The sequence below is a fragment of the Bos indicus genome, chromosome 18 (genome assembly GCF_029378745.1).
Source record: "Bos indicus isolate NIAB-ARS_2022 breed Sahiwal x Tharparkar chromosome 18, NIAB-ARS_B.indTharparkar_mat_pri_1.0, whole genome shotgun sequence".
In the NCBI taxonomy this organism is placed as follows: domain Eukaryota; kingdom Metazoa; phylum Chordata; class Mammalia; order Artiodactyla; family Bovidae; genus Bos; species Bos indicus.
The window spans coordinates 46,399,641-46,421,443 of NC_091777.1; the positions used below are offsets into that span (position 1 = coordinate 46,399,641).

Below are 21,803 nucleotides of genomic sequence, written 5' to 3' on the forward strand. Positions count from 1 at the left end.
AGATTAGTGTATGGTGGCTCAGACAAAAGGAATCTGCCTGCAGTATAGGAGATATGGTTTTAATCCCTGGGTTGAGAAGATCTCCTGGAGAAGGGAATGGCAACCCATTCTAGTATTCTTGCCTGGAGAATTCCATGAATAGAGGATCCTGGTAGGCTACCATCCATAGGGTCTTGAAGAGTTGTACACAACTGAGTTACTATCACACTTTACTGGATACAAAACACAACAAAGTTGAAAACAAAAGGGCTATTTCCTGGGCTGTGATGACTTCTGGGTCCTAGATCAGAGATCAGAGATGGAGCTGTAAGATTCTGAAGATGGCATGTACAATGGATCCTCTCTACTGGGGTGGAGGGAGAAGCTCTCCAGGTGGATCAATTCAAAGACTATATATTGACTCGATGGACGTGAGTCTGAGTGAACTCCGGGAGTTGGTGATGGACAGGGAGGCCTGGCTTGCTGCGATTCATGGGGTCGAAAAAAGTCGGACACAACTGAGCGACTGATCTGATCTGATATATATATAAAATTTGAAGACTTTTAGGAGCTCTGTGTGTGTATATATATATATATATATACACACACACATTTGATTTTTCTCCCAGTTCCTGGCACAGCTCCTAAAAGCCTTCTAATTTCCTAAGTGAAAGGAAATTACATTAAGAGTATCCTTTATTCTAACATTTGGTCTTTGATCTCAGTTCCTGACATGGAGCTCCTCAAGCCTTTGGAATTTCCTAAGTGATAGTGGTGTCTTTTGTTCTAATGAAGCTGTGCCTGGTGCACTCTTGGGTGGGGGGCTGGTCACCAGAAAGATCAAGCCATGGTTAGAAGCTTAGAACTTTCAGTCCAACTCCCTATCTTGTGGGCAGGAGAGAGAGGCTTAGAAATTGAGTTAATGGTTGATTATACCTACATGATGAAGAAGCCTCTATAAATATCCCCAAAGTATAGGGTTCAGAGAACTTTCAGTTCATTAAAACATAGCAGGAGGGTGATGCACCCAAATTCCAAGGGGACAGAGGCTTCTGTGTGCTCAGGACCCTCCCAGATCTTCCCTTATGAACTTCTTCATCTGTATCCTTTATCGCATCCTTTATTATATAATAAACCAGTCAATGTAAATGTTTCCCTGAGTTCTATAAACTATTCTGGAAACAATTGAATCCAAGATTTGGGGGAGTCATGGGAACCTCCAGTTAGTAACCAAGTTGGACACAAGTTGTGGGTAACCTGGGGACCTGCTAGGGACTGGCATCTGAAGTGGGGCTCAGTCTCATAGGACTGAGCCCTTAACCTGTGGTGTCAGCATTAATTCTGGTTAATGTCAGAGTTGAATTGAATTGTAGGACATCTAGCTGGTGACACAGAATTGCTTGCCGAGGGGGGAAAAAAACCCACATTTGGTATCAGAAGTGTGGTAGTAGCGTGAGGATAAAGGAAAATGCAAGAAGGAGGAATGAGTTTCTCATTACAGTTATGTTCTGAGAATCATTTGCAAAGTCTTAGCCTAATGGCACCCCACTCCAGTACTCTTGCCTGGAAAATCCATGGACAGAGGCTGGTAGGCTGCAGTCCATGGGGTCACTAAGAGTCGGGCATGACTGAGCGACTTCACTTTCACTTTTCACTTTCATGCATTGGAGAAGGAAATGGCAACCCACTCCAGTGTTCTTGCCTGGAGAATCCCAGGGGCAGGGAAGTCTGGTGGGCTGCCGTCTATGGGGTCCCACAGAGTTGGACACGACTGAAGTGACTTAGCAGCAGTAGCAGCAGCAGCCTAGAACCCACTCCACTAGCCTTTTCTTTTCTTTTCCCACCAGCCTTTTCAAAGAACTTGTCAGCTCCTAATCCCTTGTATCAAGCCAGCTCATTTTTTCCTTAAATTTGACAGTAATAAACAATCTCAAAATCTCAGTGACTTTCAACAATGAAGATTTTTTTTTCTCACTTACATTGCATGTCCATCATGGGTCAGCCAATAGCTATAATGTGACCTAAACTGATGGAAAAGCTATTATAGAAATATTTCTACTTATCATTGCAGAAAGAAAAGAGGACAAGATGAAATACATACTGGCTCTTGTAGCTTCTGCCAGGAAGAGATACTCATCATTTTTGCTCAGATTTCATTGGCCAAAACAAATCATAAGACTATAGATGTGGTCAAGAGAGCAGGAAACTACAACCTTCTTATAGGGAAGGAACTGGGTATTGTTGAACAGTAATATAGCTTGCTGCACAGGAAGTTTATTATCTCACACGGCAAGAATTCTGAAAACAGAAACTGTGTTCAGTTGCAAGAGACATAAGCCAGAAACATCAGTGATGTAAACAAGGTAATTTATTTCTGTCTCACATAACAGAACTCTGAAGCATGTAGTCCAAGGCTGGGGAAGGGGTTCCTTGATGTCTTGAGGAACCAGGCTACTATTGACTTACTGCTCTGTCATCCTTAGAATGTGGGTCTAATCCTCAAGATCACAAAATGACTGCAGGAGCCTCAGCCATCACACCACATTCCAGGAAAAAAAAGCAAGAGGAAAAGAAATAATTGGGGTTAACCACTTGGACAGGTTAACCCATATTTCCCAGAATCCTCCCCTTCCCCATGTGCTTCTGCTTAGGGTGGGCCATGAGAGATGTTCTAGTGGGAGAATTGCGGGGTGGAGATTAGAGCAAAAGCTGTTTTGTGGCTCACACTGGTTGTCACTGATCTGCCCACTCACCACTAGATGAATCAGCTCCTGTAAAAGAGTCTTTTCAGGATCCCCACCCAGAGACTTCCATTAATACTTACTTCTGATTGGCCACTTCTATCTGCAGAAAGAAACGGGGAAATGTTGTCTTTCAGCTGAGCCTACAACACCCTGAATACCATCAAGGAAAATGATAGCCCGGAGGAATTTGTGGAGATGGTGAGAAGGAGGTTGAGCTTCTCATTCTCAACAAGTTGAGGGAAGGGAGCTCAAGCAATTTTAATTCAAATACAAAAAGAGAGGGGGACTTTGCTGGCCAACCAGTGATTAAGACTTCACCTTCCAGTTTGGGAGGTGCAAGTTTGATTCCCTGTCAGGGAGCTAGGATCCTGCATGCCTCACAGCCCCACAAAACCAACCCACAAACAAAAACCAGAACATAAACAACAGAAGCAACATTGTAACAAGTTCAATAAAGACTTTAAAGATGGTCCACATCAAACAAAACAAAGCAAAAAAAAGAGGGTAATTCTTAAGACTGGAGTCTGCTGAAACCTCTGGGAGACAGCAGCACTGGGTCTCAGACTCGGAAAAGACACCCAGAAACCTCTCCACTAGTGCCCCAGGGCTCCCCCAAAGGCTGTTATCTGCTGCCTGCACCCCTTCTGGCCCGACGCCTCTTTCTGCTGTGTAGTATCTGAGCTGAAGCCTCACCCTCTACTCTGACATCAGGGGCGAGGTTTCTTGCCAAGAGCTAATGCAGTCGTTCTTGTCACACAGCCAGGCTCCTGAGTACAATACTGATGAGCTTCGGGTTCTGGGAGAATTAAGGCCAAGTCACAGTAACTGGAAGAGATCTACTTTGCTCATGTGAGACTAGACTGTGCTTTTCTTGGGCACTGGGAGCGTCCTCCAAATGCTTGCTTTAGGCAGGGGTGCTGCCTCTGAAGAGGCTGGTGAGTGAGTGAACTCTGGCTCCTGCTGGTGAGAGATTAAGCGGGATTTCAAAAACTCTCTGAGTGGCTTTGTGACGTGTCCACTTGGCAAGGTTAACCTACACATTCCAGAGTCCTCCCCTTCCCCGTGTGCTTCTGGTGAGGGTAGGCCACGAGAGACATCCTGGGAGGGCTGCTGGGTGGAGATGAGGGCAACAGCTGTTTTGTAGCTCAAACTGGTTGTCAAACCTGCCCATTCATCTCTTAGATGTCAGGCAGCAAAAGGGCTTGTGAGTGCTCCTGTTCCTCCCAGATCCATCTCCTGGGCCTGGTGTGTGTTTAGCCCTGTGATCAGGGGCCCTGGCTCTGCCGCGCATGCGCACCACCCAGGTCAGAGGTGACAAGAATGATGGGATTAACCTCCTACCCTGTTGGTGGGAATGTAAATTGGTGCAACACTATGGAGAACAGTATCAAGGTTCCTCAAAAAACTAAAAATAGAGCTGCCATATGATCTAGCAATCCCACTCCCGGGTGTATATCTGGATAAAACTGTTATTCAAAAAGATACACGCACTCCTATGTTCATGGCAGCACTATATCCTATAGCCAGGACATGGAAGCAACCTACATGCCCATCGATATGGATAAATGCCCATCGAAATGGATAAAGAGGATGTGTGTGTGTGTGTGTGTGTTTGTACATATATATAAAAGGAATGCTACTCAGCCATAAACAAAGAATGAAATAGTGTCATTTGCAGCAACGTGGATGGGCTAGAGATTATCACACTGACTGAAGTGAGTCAGAAAGACAAAGACACCATAAGATATCACTTCTATGTGAAATCTAAAACAGGACACAAATGAATTTATCTACAAAACAGAAATAGACTCACAGACATGGAGAACAGACTCATGGTTGCCAAAGGGGAGGGAGGTGGGATAAGGAGACTGAGAGTTGGGATTCACAGGTGCAAGCGATTATACATAGACTGGATAAACAATTAAGTCCTACTGTGTAGCACAGGAAACTATATCAGTAACCTGTGATAAACTGTAATGGAAAAGAATATGAAAAAGAATATATATGCGTGTGTAAATATATATATTTTTTACTGAGTCACTTTGTTGTATAGCAGAAATTAACACAACTTTGTAAATCAACTATACTTTGATAAAATAAATTTAAAAAATCAAGAATGATGGGGTTCAGTCCACCCTTGTGGATTTCAGATTGTTCTCGCGCTCCCTGACTTTATATCTATCTGCCCATCCTATACCAAGAATTTCAAGTTCCAGCACCAAACACAGCAGCCTTGCAGAGACAGCTTACTCAGTTCCCATAAGGGGGAAAGGTGAAGTCCCTATAACAAATCGTGTGTGTGTGTGTGTGTGTGCGTGCGCACACACATGTGTATGTATCAGTGGTTTTGCTTTGCTGATATAGAATTGGATCTACAAGTGGTTCCAGAAGAACAGACCCTTAAGGATGAGTTTTGGGTTTTTCCAAAATTGGATCTCTGGTCTAATCAGATTTGAAGTTGTTAATGACCCTGATTCCAGCAGTAAATGGGCCACTGAAGTCCGTGGCATGAAGTGACAGAGCAATTACTCAGATCAATACTTGTAGTTTCCTGTATCAGTTTCTATAGGAGATAAGGTTCTGGGTGACTCCACATTTGCTTCCATAGAACATTTCAGTAAAATGAGGGAGCGTGCTAGATTGGTTAATTGCTTCTAAATGTGCTGGAAAACATAGGGGAAAAGAAATGATGAGCTCAGAGCTTTAAATTCCTAGTCAAGACCTGTATAAGGGACTTGGAAGCTTCCACAGTTTGCACCAAAAGAAACTTATTTCTCATTGTCACAGGACCAAGAGTTCTGAAGACCAAGTTTCAAGTCTGATACTGTGGGTGACCGAATTATAACACAAATTGAACTTCCAACCTCATGGGGTCTTTTTTGCTAAAGTTAGGACATTGCTTGGGAAAGACTGAAAAGTGAAAGTGCTAGTCACTCAGTTGTGTCTGATTCTTCGCGACCCTTTGGACTGTAGCCTGCAGGCTCCTCTGTCCATGGAATTCTCCAGGCAAGAATACTGGAGTGAGTTGCCATTCCTTTCTCCAGGGGATCTTCCCGACCCAGAGATCAAACCTGGGTCTCCCACACTGCAGGCAGATTCTTTATCACTGAGCCACCTGGGAAGCGCTAGGATCCTGAAAATGGGGATTAGGATGTATGAGAAGACTCTAATAAGGCTGGGTACCTCCAACCCCTTAATGTGCCATCTTCTTTGCCCAAAGCAGCAGCTTACACCCTACTGTACTGGTCGCCCCAAGGCAATTTCACAGTAAGACCCTGATAATCCTACTCAGAACCTACTCCCTTTTTTTGCTCCCAACACCTATAACTAGATGAGTCTCAACAGAACCCAAAAGATGAGATCAAAATATGACCCACGAAGAGGTGTGATAAAATACCAAAACAATCTCCAATTTCTGTTTGCCAATCTATATCAAGAGAAAACTGGAACATACGTATGGAAATGGGTCTTAAGAGAGGTGTGTCAGGTGGAAGGATTACAAAGTGGCTCAGGCCAAATGTATTGACATTGGTCCACTAAGCAGAGACTCTGCATTCAGAGGTTGAGGTTGAGGGGCTGGGAAGTGCTCGGACAGTTGGCTTGGTTGTTTGACTGGTGTATGTTCCCAAAGACAGCCTATCCTGGGTGGAAATGTCAGAAGTTCCTTGGTACCCCTGCAGAGCATGAGTTGGCAAACTTCTTCTGTCAAAGGCCAGATAGTACATGTTTTAGGTTTCCCAGGCCAGTGTCAGTTGTAACTATTCAAATTCTCCTGTCATAGCTGGAAAGCAGCCAAAGATGACCTGTAAATGGATAAGCATGGCTGTGTTCCAAAATGATTTAGGAACACTGCAATTTGCGGTTCATATCATGTTTTGAAATGGCACAAAATATTATTTGATTTTAATTTCAATTAAAAATGAAATAACCCCCTTTAGCCTGCGGGCCATACAAAGACTGTGGGCTAGAGTTGGCCCCTGGATGGCAGTTTGCTGACCCCTGCTGTGGGGGATGATATCCCAAGGCTTAGGACCTGGAGGACACTATGCTAATAAAAGAAGCCAGACACAGAGAGACAAATACTGCATGATATGACTTCTAAGTGGACTCTAAAAAAGTCAAGCAGAGAGTGGGGTGGTGGTTGCCAGGAATTGAAGAGTGAGAGAAACGGGGAGATGTTGGTCAAAGGGCATAAAATTTTAGTTATAAAAGAGGGAAAAATTCTGGAAATCTAGTATACAGTGTGGTGATTATAGTTAATGATACTGTGCTTATTAGAATAATACTGAAATTTGCAAACAGAATATATCTTTAGTGTTCTCATCCACAGAGAAAAGAAAGGGTGACTATGGGAGGTGATACTGGGCAAGATTGAAGGCAGGAGGAGAAGGAGACAACAGAGGATGAGATGGTTGGATGGCATCACTGACTTGAAGGACATGAATCTGAGCAAGCTCTGGGAAGCCTGGCGTGCTGCAGTCCATGGGGTCACAAAGACTCGGGCATGACTGAATGACTGAACTGAATTGACTGTTGTAAGATGATGGAAATGCTAATTAGCTTGATTTTGTTAATTATTTAACATTTTGTATATGTATCTATCAAAACATCATATTGAACACTTTAATTGTAGACTGTTTTTATTTGTTAGTTATACCTCAATAAGGGCTTCCCTGGTGGCTCAGATGGTAAAGCATCTGCCTGTAATGCAGGAGACCTGGGTTTGATCCCTGGGTAGGGAAGATTCCCTGGAGAAGGAAATGGCAACCCATTTCAGTACTCTTGCCTGGAAAACCCCATGGACAGAGGAGCCTGGTAGGCTACAGTCCCTGGGGTCACAAAGAGTCGGACACAACTAAGTGGCTTCACTTTCACTTTCGTACCTCAATAAAAGGGCTTTGCAGGTGGCGGTAGTGGTAAAGAATCTGCCTGCCAATGCCAGAGATGCAAGAGACGTAAGGTGTGATCCCTGGATCACAAATATCCCTTGAAGTAAGAAGTAGCAACCACTCCAGTATTCTTATCTGGAAAATTCCATGGACAGAGGAGCCTAGTGGTCTACACAGGTCCATAGAATCAGAAATAGTCTGACACGATTGAAGTAACTTAGCACACAGGCACTCACCTCAATAAAACTGGGAGGAAAACCACACAGGCTTAGGCAGATTGAAATGTTAAGTGGCTTTGTCATTTAAGACTTGTGTACCCACACACACCTGGAGGGTCAGGGGGATACAACTTTCACCATAGCTGTCAGAAATAAATTCATGATGGAGAGTGTGAGCATCCTTGAGGAGCTCTGGGGTGGTGCTTCTTTGTAGGTGAGAAAGAAATTCTAGTGGAAATGGCTATGATTAAGTGGGATCTCTCAAAGCAATAGACATGCTAGAACCCCGAGGTAGCATGGATCCTGGTGGCAATTATATGCCAAAGATAAGATGGGCATGGTTACCATAGTGAATAGTGAAGCCCAAACAGTAAAGAGCACAGTGTGACTGGAAGAGATCTTCAGCATTCACTAGTTTATCACAGCAGTACCTGTAGAAATGAAATAAGTGGGGAACCTACTAAATAAAGTCTTGCTTGATCTGACTAAGTGGAGGAGTTCTGGGTTTGGTGAACAGAAGCCTAATCTGAATGGTCAAAACAGAGAGTCACAAACCCTCAATCACCCCCCTCACTTGAGCCCTTGATCAAAGGAGAGGCCACTCCTTGAAGAAGAGCCCTGTTACACTGCCAAAAATGTATGCTGTTAACCTTCCTTCCAGACTTCTCCAAAGAGACCTGTGTCTATTCACCAGGAGCTTGTGCAATAGTGTTAATCATTTAGTCATGTCCAACTCCTCACGACCCCATGGACTGTAGCCCGCCAAGTTCCTCTGTCCATGGGATTCTCCAGGCAAGAATACTGGAGTAGGTTGCCTTTCCCTTCTCCAGGGGTCTTCCCAACCCAAGGATTGAACCCAGGTCTCCTGCATTGCAGGCAGATTCTTTACCATCTGAGCTACCAGTGGAGCCATGTACAAAAGGAAATAATCAAACTTTCTAAGGATTACCGGACACAGTAATTACTGACTCTAATTCCCAGGATCCCAAAGCATTGCTGTGGTCAGATGATTAGTGGAATCTAGGGGCACAGACTTCTCACAGAAGGCCTAATTGGTCCCTGAATCCACCTTCTAGGTATTTCTTCAATGCTGAAATGCATCATTGAAATAGACATCTGGAGCAGCTAGAAGAATCCCAACATTGATTCCCTGACCCATGGATGAGGGATTTTATCATAGGAAGAGCCAGGTAGGAGCCACTGGAACTCTCTGTACCTATAAAAACACTAAACCAAAGGCAATACCACATTGTTGGAGGGATTGCAGAGAATGGCACCACTATTAAAGACCTTAAGGATGCAAGGGTAGTGATTCCTATCACATCCCCATTCAACTTGCCTATTTGGCCAGTGAAGAAGGCAAATGGGTCATTAAAGAATGGCAGTGAATTATCAGAGACTTAACCAATTGCAGCTTCTGTTGCAGAGGGAGTTTTGTTGCTAGAGCCATCCAGGAACTAAAGAGCCTCTTTAGTTCCTGAGTGAAAGGAGAGTGAAAGAGCTGGATTAAGACTAAATGTTAAGAAAACTAAGATCATGGCATCCAGCCCCATTACTACATGGCAAATAAAAGGGGAAAAGGTGGAAGTAGTGACAGATTTCCTCTTCTTGGACTCAAAAATCACTGTGGACCATGACTGCAGCCATGAAATCAGAAGATGATTGCTTCTTGGCAGGAAAGTGATGACAAACCTAGGCAGTGTGGTGAAAAGCAGAGACATTACTCTGCTGACAAAGGTCCGTATAGTCAAGGCTATGGTCTTCCCAGTGGTCATGTATGGTTGTGACCATAAAGAAGGCAGAATGCCAAAGATTTAATGCCTTTGAACTATGGTGCTGAAGAAGACTCCTGAAAGCCCGTTGGGCAGCAAGGAGATCAAACCAGTCAATCTTAAGGGAGATCAACCCTGAATATTCTCTGGGAGGGCTGATGCTGATGCTGAAGCTCCAGTATTTTGGTCATCTGATGCGAATAGACAACTCATTGGAAAAGTCTCTGATGCTGGGAAAGATTGAGGGCAGAAGAAGAGGGGATCAGAAGATGAGACGGCTGGACGGTATCACCGATGCAATGGATGTGAACTTGGGCAAACTCCGGGAGATGGTGAGGGAGAGGGAGGCCTGGCGTGCCACAGTCCATGGGGTCTCAAAGAGTCGGACATGACTGGGTGACTGAACAGCAACAACAACCAGTTGCAGCTGCTGTTCTAAAGGGGGTTTTGTTGCTGGAACCGTCAGCACATCTCCTGGGATCTAGTATGCAGTTATCAATCTGGAAAATGCTTTTTAATTTACACCTGTTAGTAAAGGAAGTAAAGGAAGAAGAAGCTTGTTTTCAGTTGGCAAAGGCAGCAATCCACCTTCACTGTCCTCCTTCAAGGATGCTCCAGTTCCGTGTCATAATATACTCTGGACTGACTTTCTCTTCCTTTTCCATAAGACTTCATGCTGATCGATTACATCGATGATATTATGATGATTGGATCTGACGAACAAGAAGTAGCAACCCCTTTAGACACTTCTGAAAGACATTCACATGCTAGAGGTGGGAAACCAATCCCACCCACAAAAATTCAGGGGTCTGTCACTTGAGTGAAAGTTCTTAGGATCCAGTGATTTGAGGCATGTTGGAGAAGAAGGGAAGAGTTGCTGCTCCTGGCCCTTCCTCACACTCAGAAAGAGGCAAAGACCCCGGGAGCCCCTTCGGATTTTGGAGTCAACAGATATCTCCCTTGTGTGATTTACTGAGTGACCTGAAAAGCTGTCAGTTTTAGTGGGATCCTGAACAAGAGAGGGCATCCCTGGTGGCTCAGTGGTAAATAATCTGCTCCAGTGCAGGAACCACAGAAGATGCAGGTTTGATCCCTGAGTCAGAAAGGTCCCCTATAGAAGGAAATGGCAACCGACTCCAGTATTCTCACCTGGAAAATCCCACAGACAGAGGAGGCTTGCAGGCTACAGTCCATAGGGTCGCAAAGAGTTGGACGTGACTGAGCAACTGAGCATGCATGCATGCAGAACAGGAGAAAGCTCAGCCACAGATTCAGGCTGATATGATGGTGTTTGATGTGTTGGTGGAAAATAGGGATGCTGATGAAGACTTTGGCAGCCTCCACCTGCAGAATCACAGTGTAGACTGCTGGGAGCCAGTGAGGAACTCCGCCCATGACAAAGGTCATGAGGAAGGAGGCTCGGCACACGCAAAGGCGGGATCGAGCCTCAGGAGTCCCCCTGGAAATTCTCGAGCATTTACACCCAAAACCAGAGTCTGCCTACTTTCTGCTTTGTGCTTTCACCTACACCTCTGACTTTACGGGGGGCTGTCCCCCACTACCTCTCTGAAAAAAGTTAGCTTACAGCTCCAGTTAATAATTCCTGGGTGTGACAGTGTTTAACCTACAAACTCCTTTGGAAATCCTCTAGCCTGCCTGAATAGGTTTTTCCGGCCACATGTGATTGTTCAGAGCCTCCCAACTGTGAGAGGCAGGAGATGTTCTAAACTGTGTAAACACAGATTCTTTTGAGTAGTTAAAAGATTGATTAGAAATTGTATTGGTGAAGGGATTTTCACTTGTTGGGCCAATGTTTGCTGCTAAGTTTCCATATCCCTCACCTGCTGTGTCCCTGGCAGTGTATTGATTAATATAGTTGGTGTAAATAGTAGCTTTAATGTTTGTAACCTGGGACCCTTGAGTTAATTCTTTTTCTTGTTATAGCCCACCACACCTTTGCTCTGTAGGAATGCAACTTTATCTAATGCTTTTGGAGGGTGGCTCCTGACCAATCACCTTTAGAGAAAAATAAGTTTTCTGAAGACAAGGTCTTAAAATGTTAACAGGCCTCCGGGCCAGAAGATGATGCAAATCACCTAAGCTTTTGCATATGATAAGTTTGCAGGAAGAAAGCCTGGCTTGCTGCCTGACTCTACCCCTTCCCCCATTATCCTCTATGCATAACTTAAGGTATAAAAACTACTTTGGAAAATAAAGTGTGGGCCTTGTTCACCGATACTTGGTCTCACCGTGTCGTTCTTTCTCTTACCTTCTGGCTGAATTATTCAGCCTCTTTTCTCCACTGAATTTCCTCACTGAGCTATCCTTATTTCAGCCTCTTTTCTTCACTGAATTTTACTGAGCTATCCTCATTCTATTACTCTTTATATCCTTAATTAACATTTAATTAAGCAATTGTTTCCTGATGCCGTCTCTCCTTCTAATACCCTGGATCAGCCGGGGCTGGTCCCCGGCAGTAGACCTTGAAGATTTGGAAGGAAGTCATGTCATTCACTGAAAATAATCACTCTACTTAAAAAAAATTATTTATTTTTGGTTGCACTGGGTCTTCATTGCTGCACACAGGCTTTGTCTAGTTGCGTCAAGCAGGGGTACTCTTCCTTGTGGTACACAGGCTTTTCAAGTGTGGTTTCTCTTGTTGTGGGAGCAGGGGCTCTAGGCACACGGGCTTCAGTGGTTGCACCAAGAGAGCTTAGCCGCTCCAAGGCATGTGGGATCTTCCTGGACAAGGAATGGAACCCACGTCCCCTGGAGAAGGAAATGGCTACCTGCTCCATGATTCTTGCCTGGAGAAATCCATGGACAGAGGAACCATGTGGGCTACAGCCCAGGGGGTCACATAGAGTCTGACACAACTAACAGTGTCACTTTTCCTGCATTGGCAGGTGGATTGCCAGCCACTGTATCACCAGGGAAGTCCTAATCACTCTACTTTTGAGAGTTTTACGCTTTCTACTGGGCTTTAGTAGAGACTGCATGCTTGATCACAGGTGCCAAGATACCCTGTAATCTGAGCTATTCATCATTATCTGTGCGTTGTCTGATCCAACAAGCCATAACGCTGGGTGTGCAGAGCAACACTCCGAGGAAGTGGTTTATACAAGGCTGGGCTCTAGCAGGTCCTGAAGGCACAAGTAATTTGCATGAGGAAGTTGCTCAGAAGTCTGATTCATTGTCTTCTGTTTCTCAAAAGACATTGATGGCTCATGGGGCGTTCCCTGTGATCAGCTGACTGAGGAAGAAAACACTCAGAGTTGATTTACATGCAGTGCTGCTGGGCATGCAGGGACCACCCCAAAATGGGCAGCTATATAGCCCCATTCTGGACACTCCTGAAGAACAGGGTTAAAGGGAAATTTTCCCAGAGGACAGAAATTTGAGCATTGCATCTGGTGGTCCATTTGACTGGAAGGAGAGATGTCTAGAAGTTTGTATCTACATCAGTTCATGGGACGCCAATATGGCACCAATGGAGGTTGTACACAGGCTCAGCAACAAGAACTTCCACTTACCAAGGCTGGTCTGCCTGCTGCCACTGACAAGTGCTCCATCTGCCAGCAGCAGAGACCAACAATGAACCCTTATATGGTACCATTCATTCCCTGGTGGCTCAGAGGGTAAAGAATCTATCTGCCTGCAGTACAGGAGACCTAGGTTCAATACCTGAGTTGGGAAGATCCCCTGGAGAAGGGCACAGCAACCCACTCCAGTATTCTTGCCTGGAGAATTCCATGGACAGAGGAGCCTGGCAGGCTACAGTCCATAGGGTTGCAAAAAGTCAGACACCACTGAGCAATTAACACTTTCACTTTACTTTTATTCCTCGAGAGGATAAACCAGGTGGAGGTGGTTGATTTCATTGAACTGCTTCCTTCAAGGAAAGAGCAACATTTTTTCTTTTTTTGTAACAGCTTTATTGTGATCTAATTCACATGTCAGACAATTCACATCTTTAAAGTGTACAAATCAATAATTTTTAGTATCACACTGCTGCTGCTGCTGCTGCTAAGTTGCTTCAGTCGTGTCCGACTCTGTGCGACCCCATGGACAGCAGCCCACCAGGCTCCCCCGTCCCTGGGATTCTCCAGGCAAGAACACTGGAGTGGGTTGCCATTTCCTTCTCCAATGCATGAAAGTGAAAAGTGAAAGTCAAGTCACTCAGTCGTGCCTGACTCTTAGCAACCCCATGGACTGCAGCCTACAAGGCTCCTCTGTCCATGGGATTTTCCAGGCAAGAGATAATCAACAAGTACCTATTGGATAACACAGGGAAATATACTCAGTATTTTGCAATAACCTGTCAGAGAGAATAATCTGAAAATATGTATCTATATACATATACACATATAGATATATCTGAATCATTGTGCTATACACCTGAAACTAACACATGGTAAATCAAATATACTTCAATAAAATAAAAACAACAAAAATAGTAATTCTTAGTATATTCACAGATATGTACAACCACCACCACCATCAATTTTAGACGTTTTCTTCACCCCAAAAAAGAAACCTCGGGAGGATTCTTGGAAGACAGTGGAGTACAAAACAGCATCAATCTGTCTGTCTCCCATCTGGACAACATTGTACAGGCAGGCTCTGTCTGACACAGCTATTTTGGAACTCTGGAATCTATTGAAGGCTCATCCAGGGGAAAGCTTGGATGGTAAACTGTAGTTAATTTTAGCTAAAAGCGTGACTTTCTTATTACTCTATTTGGAGATTAAATATGGTTTAAAGAGATGCCTAAGTGTAAAGTGACATAGACTGTGGCAGCTTTGTAATGATTTGACTCACTTAGATTAGAACTACACTTCCCAGAATTCCTTTTTCAGCCACAGAAGAGATTCTTATGGGAGATTTAAGGACAGGGTGGGGAGAGGGGAAGTAGCCGCCATTTAGCAGCTCCTAATGCTATCTTTTTTCTGCTGGCTCACTTCGTTAGTCCTGCCACTGCTCCACCTTCCTTTGAATCCTCCCTCCTCCTGGGCCAGGTGTGTTTTTTTTGTTTTTCTTTGTTTGTTTTAAAAATATTTATTTACTTATTTGGCTGCGTCGGGTCTTACTGTGGTGCGTGGCTTCTCTCTAGTTGTGGTGAGGACTCTAGAGTGAGAGGGCTTCCATAGTTGCAGCTTAGTCAGCGCATGGCATGTGGGATCTTAGTTCCCTGAACAGGGTCTCTTGCATTGGAAGATGAATTCTTAATCACAGAACCACCAGGGAAATCCCTCCAGATGTGTGTTTAGCCCCATGGTGAAGGCCCTGGGGCTACAGTCCATGGGGGTCACAAAGAGGTGGACAGGACAGAGCACTCGGGCACAAAAGGCCCTGGCTCCATCAGGACACCCACAACACCAAGGTCATCAGAGGTGACAAGAACGGGCAAGGGGTTCAGCCCATCCTCATAGAGTCCAGCCTGGGCTCTGTGTTCCAGCTTATTCTCACTCTCATCAACTTGACATCTATCTTTCCTTCCTGACTACCTGCCCTGTGGACCTCAGGTTTGAGCGTCATTCAAAGACAACACCGTGATGGAGACTGTTTCATCTCCCCAGAGTACATAAGATCAAATCCAGATACAAGTTCCTTCATAGATATTCACCTATCGCCTGCTTCTCTGGTGAGTCCAAATTCTTATTATTTCACAATCAGAACCTGAAACGTGGGCTTCACCTACTGGAAGTAGGAGAACTGTCAGAGGAGAGCTTCTAGTAGTATCTGACTGAAGCCGCAATCCAAAAAATAAATAGGAGGATAGAATTTCACAGGGAAGAGAGGAGGAATACCAGATTCAAAGTCTAAAAAGAGGGGATTATAGGAGGAAGATTGAGAAAAGAATGAACAAGAAAGAGAATCTTTCACTCCTGACACCTTCCTTCCCAAGAGCAAAGCTTGGGTGGCTCACTTCCCTTATGTGGTTCAAGGAGGAAAGAAGGGTGGTTAAATTCATGCCCTTGAGTCCTCCATGCATGCTAAGTTGCTTCAGTCGTGTCCGACTCTTTGTGACTCCATGGACTGTAGCCTGCCAGGCCTCTCTGTCCATGGGATTCTCCAGACAAGAATACTGCAGTGGGTTGCCATTTCCTACTCCAGGGGATCTTCCTGACCCAGGGATTGAATCCGCACATCTTAAGCATCCTGCATTGGTGATTTAGTCGCTAAGTTGTACCTGAGTCTTATGACCCCAGGCTACAATCCATGGGATTCTCCAGACAAGGATACTGGACTGGGTTGCCATTTCCTTCTCCAGGGGATCTTCCCAACCTAGGAATCGAACCCCAGTCTCCTTCATTGCAAGCAGATTCTTTACCAACTGAGCTATGAGGGAAGCCCCTGCATCCGTAATAGGGTTCTTTAACACTAGCGCTGCCTGGGAAGCCCTGAGTCCTCCAAGCAGATATCTATTCAACTGTAGGGGATACCCTTGCATTCCCCCTACCTGCCCAACAACCATTCTCTCCTCTTTGGGTAACAGCACCCATATTTTCCTTCAGGGAATCCTCACCCACATGTTCAGCTCCTACGGTTTTGTGTATGACCCTCTTTCCCACCTCCAGGAATGGGCATATGCATTGTGCCCAGCCAGTTGTACCTCTGGCCATTGTCATTGTTTCTGAGATGGGTGTGTGTTTATGCTGGACAAATGAGGCAATTCTGGGGCCATTGCTATTGTTTTGTCTGGGTTCCTCAGCTGATAGGAGCTGATCCTGAAATTGCCAAGGGCCACTGCTTCTCCCAGCTGGGAGGAATCAGCCTGAGAAGGAGGTCAACACAGAGTCACATTGAGCAGGGAAAAGGAATAGAGACCCACTTCTAGTGTGGTCCTCCGAGCACCTGGATCCAACTACATCTGAAGTCAAACACATCTGGACTTTTTAGTGTACCAGTAAGTTCCATCTCCTTTGTGGTTATTTTGTTTAAGTCTATTTGAAAGTAGGGTTCTGATGCTGGCAACAGGGTCAAAACTAATAAATTGATCTCTCGGTAAAAGAACTTGTTTAAGCCTGCCTCATATCTAAGATGTTTGGTTTGAGGGGAAAGTAGGGAAGTTGGAGATTCCACTAACGGTGGTAGCTAACTTTATTGAGCACTTATTATGTGCCAGATACTATACTACATGTATTATCTCTTATAATCCTCAGAACAACCCTATGAGGTGGGTACCAAGATGGCCCCCATGTTTTATTAATAGATGTGATATGGAGAGCTTAGGCAATCACCTCAAGCTTACACGCTAAGTAAGAAGCATCAGTTGGAAAGGAATGCCCGTAACATCTTGACAACAGTGGCTGAGAGGACTCCTCACGTGTGGCAAGAGTCACATCCCCTGATTCCCCTGGTACAGGTTAACCAAGAGCAATGTCTTATGAGGCAGAATGGAAGGAGTCCTGCCTCTGGCTAGTCAAGGAAGACCGTCTTAATTTTGGTCGAAAGCAGCTTCCTTGTATTGCCATCTGACAGTCCTCATCTGCCCGCTATGGTCGCGGGCAAGCTGGTTCCACGTCTACCACGCCAGGTGCTCTACCACACCACCGGCTCCCTGAAATGCTTTTCCGTGCGTTCTTTGTCTAGTTAAATCCTACCATCCTTTAAGTCTGATCAAATTTCATGTCTCCTGGGAAGACTTTTTGGAGCCCCCTTGTATATGCTCTCATGAATTCCTAAACTTTTCCTTTCATAGCATTTATCATGTTTATTTTTGCTGATATTTCTGTAAACCACGCTCCTCATGCTACCTTCTTTATAACATAAGCTCTGTCTGTGTGGGGACCAGGTGTTGGTCACTGCTGACCCCCAGTGTGCTCGTGAATGTTTAACAATGGGATCTGGGGCAAAATTGAGGGGTGTGAGTACTGACTGGTAGCATTTGCTGATTTCCACAGTGTAAAATCTCCCACCATGGGCAATTTCAAGTCACTAATGTGATTTCAACCAAAATTCCCGAAAAATTCCCCAATCAGTTCTTGCCAGCTGCTAGGAGGGAGCGCCAGCACAACACTGTAGCTGACTCCCGGCTACAGCACCCCGGCTCCCAGCACAGATTTGTTGAATGAGTGAAAGAATTAATGAAATTAGTCCCACAGAATTAGCTTTCCCTATCTGTGCCTATCCATGGCACACTCTCCATCTGTCAGATTTTTTTTTTTAAAAAAAGCAAACTAGGATGTTTTCATTAAGCACAATGTATTCAGCATAAAATAAACTTGTATACAGAATAGAAACAGATCCACAAACATAGAAAACAAACTTACAGCTACCAAAGGGGGAAAGTGGGGAGGAATAAATTAGGAATTTGGGATTAATATATATACACTGCTGTATATAAAGGAACCAGAGATCAAACTGTCAACATCCATTGGATCATCGAAAAAGCAAGAGAGTTCCAGAAAAACATCTACTTCTGCTTTATTGACTACGTCAAAGCCTTTGACTGTGTAGATCACAACAAACTGGAAAATTCTTAAAGAGATGGTAATACCAGACCACCTGACCAGCCTCCTAAGAAATCTGTATGCAGGTCAGGAGGCAACAGTTAGAACTGGTCATGGAACAACAGACTGGTTCCAAATAGGGAAAGGAGTACATCAGGGCTGCATATTGTCACCCTGCTTGTTTAACTTATGTGCAGAGTACATCATGTGAAATGGTGGGCTGGATGAAGCACAAGCTGGGATCAAGATTGCCAGGAGAAATATCAATAACCTCAGATATGCAGATGACACCACCCTTGTGGTAGAAAGCAAAGAACTAAAAAACCTCTTGATGAAAGTGAAAGAGGAGAGTGAGGAAGTTGGCTTAAAACTCAACATTAAGAAAATGAAGATCATGACATCCGGTCCAATCACCTCATGGCAAATAGATGGGGAAACAATGGAAACAGTGAGAGACTATTTTTTTGGGCTCCAAACTCACTGCAGACGGTGACTTCAGCCATGAAATTAAAAGATGCTTGCTCCTTGGAAGAAAAGTTATGACCAACCTAGACAGCATATTAAAAAGCAGAGACATTACTTTGCCAACAAAGATCCTTCTAGTTAAAGTTACAGTTTTTTCAGTAGTCATGTATGGATATGAGAGTTGGACTATAAAGATCACTGAGTGCTGAAGAATTGATGCTTTTGAACTTTGGTGTTGGAGAAAACTCTTGAGAGTCCCTTGGACTTCGAGGAAATCAGTCCTGAATATTTATTGGAAGGACTCATGCTGAAGCTGAAACTCCAATACTTTGGCCACCTGATGCGAAGAACTGACTCGCTAGAAAAGACCCTGATGCTGGGAAAGATTGAAGGCAGGAGGAGAAGGAGATGACAGAGGATGAGATGGTTGGATGGCATCACCGACTCAATGGACATGAGTTGGAGTAAACTCTGGGAGTTGGTGATGGACAGGGAAGCCAAGCATGCTGCAGTCCATGGGGTTGCAAAGAGATGGACATGACCTAGCGACTGAAATGAACTGATATATAAAATAGATAACCAACAAGGACCTACTCTAGCACAGGGAACTATGCTCAATGTTTCCTTATAAGGGAACAGAATCTGAAAAAATTAGATATTTATGTATGTATAACTGAGTCACTTTGCTGTATACCTGAAACTAACACAACATTGTAAATCAAGTATGTTTCAATTAAAAAATTAAACTACAAAAAGATGTATTTGGTATAAAAGAATATTGTTTGTGTCCAACCCCTCCACTTTTGCCTGGTGTTAAGCCATCCTTTCTTGCATGTAATGAGACCTTTGCAAACTGTGGATAGTGACTCATTGGTGGCTCACAAGATCGGTTTAGAAGGTCATAAGAAACATTAAAAAAAAAAAAAAGAAACCAAGTAGAAGGGAAGAGGAATTTCAAAGTATCAGTGTTTGTCAGGAAGTGTTATTTTGGGAGACTTTTGCTGTGAGCCTGTGTTCATTCTGAGTTATGATGTAAAGTGACTTTCTTAGAGTCAAGGAAGTTTGGAAATCACTGTGGTTGATAGCAATTTTTATTAATAACCTTTTTAGAGCAATTTTAGGTTCACAGCAAAACTGAACAGAAAGTAGAGCAAGTTCTCATTTACTCCCACACAGGCACAACTTCCTCATTATCAGCGCCTCCCACCACAGAGGTCCATTTGTTACAATTGATGAACCTACACTGATACATCATAATCACCCAAGTCCATGGTTTACATTACAGTTCACTCTTTGTGTTGCACGTTCTGGGGGTTTGAGCAAATGTATAATGACATGTGAGCTTCCCAGGTGGCGCTAGTGGTAAAGAACCCATCTGCCAATGCAGGAGACGTAAGAGATGCGGGTTTGATTCCTGGGTTGGGAAGATCCCCTGGAGGGAGGCATGCCACCCACTCCTGTATTCTTGCCTGGAGAATCCCATGGACAGAGGAGCCTGAGGGGCTACAGTTCATAGGGTTGCAAAGAGTCAGACATAACAGAAGTGACTTAGCATGCACACATAATGACACGTATCCATTGTTGTACTGTCATACAGAATATTGGGTTGGCCAAAAAATTCATTTGGGTTTTCTTGGCCAATCTAATACCCTAATCTTGGCCAGTCTTATTACCCAAAAAATCCTCTATATTCATCCCTCCCTTACCCCTCATCACTGGTAATCACTGCTCTTTTTACTGTCTCCATAGTGTGTCTTTTCCAAATGTCATAGTCAGAATCATACAGTATGTAGCCTTTCAGATTGGCATCTTTCACTTAGAAATATGCATTTAAGTTCCTTCCTTGCCTTTTCATGGTTTGATATCTTTTTACTGCTACATAATATTCATTGTTGGCATGTACCACAGCTTGCTAATCCATTCATCTACCGAAGGACATCTTGGTTGCTTCCAAGTTTTGGCAATTATGAATAAAGCTGCAATAAACATCCACGTGGCTTCCCAGGTGACTCAGTAGATAAAGAATCTGCCTGCAATGCAGAAGATGCAGGTAGATGTAAGTTCAATCCCCCATGTCGGGAAGATCTCCTGGAGGAGGGCATGGCAACCCACTCCAGTATTCTTGCCTGGAGAATCCCATGGACAGAGTAGCTTGGTGGGCTACAGTCCATAGAGTCGCAAAGAGTTGGACACGAATGAAGTGACTTAGCACGCACAGCATGCAAACATCCATGTATAGTATTTTGTGTGGACATAAATTTTCAATTTTTTGGGTAAATACTAAGGGGTACAGTTACTGGATTATATGGTAATGGTATGTTTAATTTTATAAGATATTGACAAGCTGTCTTCCAAAATGCATTCCCACCAGCAACGAATGAGTGCTCCTGTGTGCTGAGTCATGTCCGACTCTTTGAGACCCTGTGGATTGTATCCCGCCAGGATCCTCTATGAGATTTTCCAGGCAAGAATACTGGAGCGGTTTGCCATTTTCTCCTCCAAGGGATCTTCCTGACCCAGGGATCGAACCCAAGTCTCCTGTGTCTCTTGCATTGCAGGAAAATTATTTACTGCTGAGTCATCAGGGAAGTCCATTAGGAGCGCCTCACTTTCGTTTAAACTTGCATTTCCCTAATGACATGTGATGCGGAGTGTCTTTTCACATGTTTATTTGCCATCTGTATAGTTTTCTTTGTCGAAGTGTCTTTTCAGGTCTTTTGCCCATTTCAAAATCAGAAAGCAATGTTTTTTCATTTAGTAGTTTTGTTTTCCATGTCCTTACTTGCAATTTTTTTTTTCAAGGGTAAGAACACTATGTCTGACTTGTCAGACCTCACATTTTTGTTACATGTTTTTAAAAGTTTGTGGTGGGGGGGAGGAACCCATCAATGTCTTTAAAACACAAAAAAACACCTGGTCTTCCCAAGTTCTTGTCTCCAATCCCCCAGGGACCTAAGGGTTAAGCCCACTTAGCTCTGAGTGATAGAGAGAGAAAGAGGTCTTGGAGGCTGGGGAACTTCCAGTTCCCCTCCCCACCCCTACTCCCAATCCTCTTGGGAGTACATTTTCAATCCAGCTGCCTTCACCCGGTGACAACCTGGGCAAACAAGAGAGCTGGGATAGATACTTGATGCCCCTATCTTCCCTACATTAGGGGGACAGCCCCTAGTTGATTCTTGAAAGCTGAAGTAAGGGGAGGAGAAAGATTGGAGGTGGAGGTCATTGCTAAAGTCACATCAAGAAACTCTTCTCCAGATTATAGCTGTGTGCGTGTATGCTG

General features: G+C 44.2%; 1 long non-coding RNA gene and 1 other non-coding gene across 2 annotated transcripts; both read left to right on the top strand.

Moving 5' to 3' along the window:
* Nucleotides 1–7,393: 7,393 nt before the first annotated feature.
* On the top strand, nt 7,394–7,465 carry TRNAY-GUA (transfer RNA tyrosine (anticodon GUA)). Its single transcript has one exon. It is a non-coding gene; the product is annotated as a tRNA-Tyr (tRNA).
* A 7,037-nt stretch (nt 7,466–14,502) lies between these two features.
* LOC109572429 (uncharacterized) lies at nt 14,503–19,962 on the top strand. Its single transcript, XR_002182792.2, has 4 exons — nt 14,503–14,620; nt 15,128–15,246; nt 16,318–16,512; nt 17,955–19,962. It is a non-coding gene; the product is annotated as an uncharacterized lncRNA (long non-coding RNA).
* Nucleotides 19,963–21,803: the final 1,841 nt, after the last annotated feature.